We start from the raw sequence: 6,000 nt of genomic DNA, 5'->3' as shown, positions 1-6,000 counted from the left end.
GAGGTGGGATGCTCAGCATGGTCTCCAAATCTTGATCTCTCTGAGTTCACCTTCCATGTGGCCTCTACACCAGCTGGGAAGTATGTAAAACTCTGCCGCTAAAGACCCACCCACCCTCCTCCTGAACACTAGTCCCACAGCTAGGATTAAGAAGTCACAGAATATCTTGGCAGGGACAAGCTGGCCCGGGAAGTGACAAAAGGATTCTATCCCACAAAAACCTCAGAACCCACTGCGTGCTTCTGGCAGAGGCTGTGGCAGCGGGTGAAGGAACTTGATGGTCATGGAGCTCTTCTGAGGTCAGGGACTACAGGATAAGGTGTGGACACAGGCTCCCAGCAGCACAGGAGACACGAAAAGAGGTGTATGTCAGGACAACCAAGGCCTGCAAGGTGGTTGTTCTCTAGGGGGCTAGAAGACCATTGTGTATCCACACCCTAGGGGACACTAGAAGAGGCTACTGTAGCAGGACTGATGGGGGAACCTGTCCCAGAGAGCCCTGACAGTGACGTGGCGCAGGTGGCTACTTTTGGCTGTCAGTGGCTGGGGAAATGCTGCTCTTTGAGCAGCAGGTTGGCGTGGGGCCAAAGGCCTGACCAAGGTGAATAGAACACTGTGTTCCTGGGGGTAGGTGGGCAGCCAACCAGGGAACTCAGCCTGCAGGGCAGAAGAAAGCACGGATGCGTGACGGGAGGCCAGGACAGCGGCTAAAGTCATGACCCACTGCCCAGTTTCCAGATTCAAAACCTACTGAGGAGCTGGGTCCCTAAGGAGAAGAACTGTACACCAGGGCAAGTCCCACCCAAAGGACCCAGGTCACTGGCTTGGGGGGGGTTGCTGTACGGGACTGTTCAGAGAAAGGGACACATGTGGAAGACCACTGGACACATGCTTCCCTGGGTTTGTGTAGAATTCTGGCATGTCCTGGGTTTGTGTGAATGGAGAGAAATGGACTCACAGACATGTGGTCTGGTTGGTTGGATGGGTGCTGGGAGGAGAAAGGTGGAGAGAGCAGGGAGATGGGGTCTGGTGTAGGACAGACAGACTGGGGTGTGGACACCGAGAGTCCACACTAACCCTCAAGTGATGTACCCACACTGGAGACGACCTACCATGGAGGTAGAGTACTCACGATAGAGGTAGTGAACCTGTCATGAAGTACAGTGCTGAGCGCTGGCCTCAGGCATGGCATGGCCGTTACCATCTTGAAATCAGAGCAACTGTGATTATCTGCATGAGACCCTGACATGGTAGGGGAGATACGAGGGTGTTTAGACCCTCACCTGAGATTCCAGCCACTCCTCTCTCCTGCCCCAGCTATTTATCAGGTGGAAGGTATGTAAAAGGGAGATTCATCGATGCAGCTTTGAGGTTTGTCACTCATGGTGGGGTGGGGGAGGGGTTGGGGTGATATAGCTAATTTGGGTGGTTACCTCTGCTCCTGTTCCTATAAGTAACCCTTCACCCACATTCCTGTAAACCCAATAAACTCATTAGTTCATCAGCTGGACTTGAATGGTTGGTTTCTGCTGTCAATGTCCTATCTGGAAGTGAAGAGATGTGTTATGTGTCTCCAGGAATCAGGCAACACTGACCCACCATGGAAGAGGTCGTGGACAGTCAGGTAGACAGAATGACATAGCTGGGTGACACAAACCGCCTGTCAGTCTCTGGGCTGTCACAGTGAACTCATGAAGGGAAGGCAGTGATGGTCTAGATAGAAGCTGTGTACTCATTGGACTTCATAGAAGCTGTGCATTCGTTGGACTTCAGGGCTGCCTCGGCAACCAGGGGTGGGGCCGGTGCCACCAGAGGTCAGGCTGCTGCCCAGCCACAGTGGGAGACGTATTCCCACCCAGCAGTCCAGGTACACAGGGAGGCTCTCCTCTCCCCAGATGACCCTGGCTGAGGTTCAGGCTGCCCTGAGGCTTCTGTCAGCATTTCTCCTCTGCCATGAATGCCTGGGGCTAGTCACTCTGTGTTGGGGTGGGGGTGTACTGGGCACTCCCTGGCCCCACTGATTCTGGGCAACAGCACCTTTCATTCAGTTCTGACAATGTTGCCAGACATTTTCCCCCAGCCATGAGGCCACAGTGGCTGCCTGCTTATAAATGGTGTCTTGGATTCCCCAGTGTCCCCAGAAGGCCACATTGAGCCATGCTTTCCAACAAAGTCAGCCTACGAAAGAACCACTGCCAGCCACTTCCAGATGCTTCCACCACACAGCATACCTGCCGAAGGCCAAGGAAGGTTGTGCCTGGAAGCATGGAGCCACCTCTAGACCTATGTATTTAGACTTAAAAGACCCCACTGGATCTGGGAACCTTGGGTGGGAGCCTTTTGATTCTACATACCCAGTTGTGTAGGGGTGCTCCTCAACAGTATGGAAAAAGCCCCTGGCTGGGACCAGATAGTCGGTGGAGGCCCTTAGTTCATGCCTTGTTGATGGTGGGGCAGAGAGGCCCACAGGAAGGGTGGGCATGACTGGTGCTCTGAGGGAGGACCACATGGGTAGAAGTACCCCGGTTGAATAAGGAAGCATATGGCACTAGGCTGCTGTGACCACAGGTCGACTTTCAAGCCAAGGTTTTCCCTTCCTGCTTCTTCTTGTGCAGTTTTGAAGCCCAGCCAGACTCTTCCTTAAAACACTAGTGGGAGGGAAGGACATGATCTTGCCAGGCTCCTGCTTACCCAGACCTGGGGTTCTGGGTCAGGGTTACTGCAGTGTGTGGTATGTGCCTGCGTGTGGCAGGGGGTGGGGTGGGGAGCTGGCCCAGTAGCCTCACTGCAGTCCTTCACTGGGACATGGGTTTTGCACCAAGGGATGTCAGAGCTGGCCTGGCCAGTGCAGACCCACAGCACCACCTGCTGGCCATGCACCCAAGGATGACTGGCATGGTCCCAGCCGGTCATTCGTAGACTGAGAGCAGGAACCTGAATGGAGCGGCCTCCTAAATCCCCCAGAATACTGAGTGCTGGCGCAGGGGTACCTCCATTCAAGCCCTGGGGCCCTTGTCCTTCATCTTCAGTTTGTGAACCCCTGGCCACCTTGATCAGGGATCGCCACCTTGATCAGGGATCCCGCCTGTACTCGTTCTGTGCCTCATGGGGCCCTACTAGGGCCCATCCATCCCTCCTGCTAGTTTGCACCCGTCTAGCCCCTGTCCCATGCCAAGTCTCTCTGCCTCCTGTGGAACCAGGTATCTCTACCTTTAACATTTGCCTGTTCACCAGTGAGAAAGCAGTAGTTACCCCAGCCAGAGAGGAGGTGCCAGGTCTGTGAGGCCAAGTTGGTGGGAGCACAGTTCCCACCAGAGCACATCCCAGTGGCAGGAACACCTGGTCCAAGGCCACAGGCCCCATAATGGCTAGTGCCTAAACAGTACCCCCCCATGCCCAGCTCCTCAGGTGCCTGAAGTGCCATCCACGGGAGAAGGCACCCAGGCGAACTGCCCCCCACTGGGTATGCGTTTCCTCCCTGGCCCTGTGGAGACACAGAGCCACTTGGCCCCTCTGCATTCAGGGGATGGCTGGCTGTGGCATCTGTCTGCCTTCAGTCCCGAGAACCAGCTATGGTACAAACACTGGGGAACCAGTGGGTGCTGGGCCTGCACATACAAGTGTGAACACAGGACTGCTGTGCCAGCTTGCTGACCATCTAAGTGCCCCCATAAACTCCCTATCCTAGCTGGATAAGAACAGCCCACTTCTGCGTTCCCTCTGGAGGAAAGAGCCAGGCAGAAGCCAAGTCGACACATCAGCCATCAGCCTACTGGGGAGGTGGGGCGCTACTGCCTACCCACCAGGACTCTCAGGGCAGCATCCTGCCTGCAGGGACTCCATTCATTCTAACATCCAGGTGGGAGTAACTACAGAGGGTCCAGCTGGCATAGGGCTGGCTATGGAGACAGGGCAGGACAGTTGCATGGTGTGCATGGCAGGGAGGAGTGGAGTGGTGGGCCCAGTCCAAGAGGACTCTGAGGACATCAGGAACCCAGAGCCCTGGAGGGCTGGAGCAGAGGCAGGGTCCAGCACCATGCTGGCAGAGCAGGCACAGAGAGCCCAGGGACGGGGTTCCAAAGGCCACACTCAACCCACAGCCGGATTTTTCTGGACTTCTTCACGCTTATTGAACTGTTGCTGTAATCTGGGCTGGATTCCTCCCTCCAGCTCAGGCCCTAATGTCCTGAGGGTCCCTACTTAAATGCTGCTGACAACACTGACACAGCAGGCTCACAGGCTGTCAGCATCAAAAGAGGGACAGCTATTCTGGCCCACAGTTTAAGGACGCCAGTGGATATTCAACTGGCCCTACTGCTCTGGGTTGTGGTGAGGCAGCGCAGGGCCTGACACGGAGCATGGACTACGAAGGGGCTGCTGGGAGCCATCTTGGGATGGAAGCCAGGAGCTGCGGGTAGCGTGTGGTGTGAGGAACGTGCAGCCAGCCGCAGAAACTCAAGATCAGAATGGACTGACTCTTGTGGACTGGGGTGAGATCTCTGGCCCCTGAGGCGTGAGCGAATGCTAGCGGGGATTATGGTAGTCATGGTGGTCTGATATGGTGGGCTCTGAGCCACACCACTGGAGGCGTGGGGCTAGGCACTGGGTACTCATTCCTTTGTAAGTTAATGAATGCACATAAAATATATTATATGATTTGCCTGATCACGCAGGAGACCAGAGGGAATTTGGGCAGCAAAACTGGCATAGTCGGCAGGATAAAGGAACCACAGCCTTGGGGATGTGGGCCTCAGAAAGCAGTGCTGTTCCTGCTGCCTCTGTGGCAGGTCAGCTGAGCTCTGAGTCCCAAATCCAGGAGAGAAGCCAATCAAAACCCATATGCTTAATGGGCTGAGGGATAGTCATATGGGTTATACAATGGATCATAAAATGTATAACTAAAAAGAAGCCAGCCACGCAGAAGCGTGGGCCACAGCTATGTTGTGAATGTGGGGATATGTTGCAGGTATGTGAAGATTTGTTAAAGGTTACCCAAAGGCTAGAAAATCTTTCACCTGCTCTGGACCCAAATGGAGCTCCCAGAGAGAGAGAGAGAGAGTGGCCACTTTGCATCATGAAAGGTGTGCCCCAGGCAGGGGAAGCTGAACAGGCTGAACTGACAGACCCATCCACAGAGCTGGAGAGAGAAAAAAGATGGGACCCTTTGACTTGTGTAAGGTCCAAGGACTCAGAGGAAAAGACAGATAATAGGAAAAAGGGGAAAAAAACTAACTCTGCTGTAGCTAGGACATATTCCATGCTAGAACTGTTCAGACTAGGAAAAACTTACAAACAAGCAAGCAGAGAGCCCCTGGCCACGTGGCTTGGTAGAGTATGGGACATGAGAGCAAATGACATCAGTCTAAGTCCTTCAGAAGCTTCACAGCTGAGTTATAGGACCACCCATCCATCCTTGCGATATAGGCTGTTCAACCTAGGCCAATGCAGTGGGGAGCAGTCTCTAATGGGGTGGCTGGTTAAAGGCATTAAAGATACATGGTTGTCACCAAGGGAGACTAACATGATTAGCAGGGGCTGGAGGACTATAAAGGACAGGCAGGCATTACTGAGAGAACTAGGTATGAGAAAAACAATGTATGATGTCCAGTTCACTGGGCCAGATGAGACCGTGTTCACCAATGGAAAGGTTAATTCAACTGAAACTTTGAGAATGGTATGGGGCTTTAATGGTTTTGCTAAGCCCTTTGATGGGACAGGATCTTTGTACCATGAGAGAGACTTTAGCAGATCTAAATGATTCTGACCAACAGGTAAAACATGTTTTTAGAATAACAGAACACCCTACAAGAGATAAAAGACCAGAAAGGAAAAAAATGGTCCATTTGGGTTACTTGAAGACAATTGTGGCAAGACTTATGTCAAGCCCAAATTCCCAGAGAAAAAATTGATAGAAAACCAAACTCGGTACTAAGGCATTTCTGGAAGGTTCTAAAACCAGAAGTTTATAAAGGACATTCGAAGAATAACAACTGTCCCAGG

Source organism: Nannospalax galili, unplaced genomic scaffold (genome assembly GCF_000622305.1).
Source record: "Nannospalax galili isolate Female #2095 unplaced genomic scaffold, S.galili_v1.0 scaffold237, whole genome shotgun sequence".
Lineage (NCBI taxonomy): Eukaryota > Metazoa > Chordata > Mammalia > Rodentia > Spalacidae > Nannospalax > Nannospalax galili.
Note: the sequence above shows the minus strand (reverse complement) of the source record.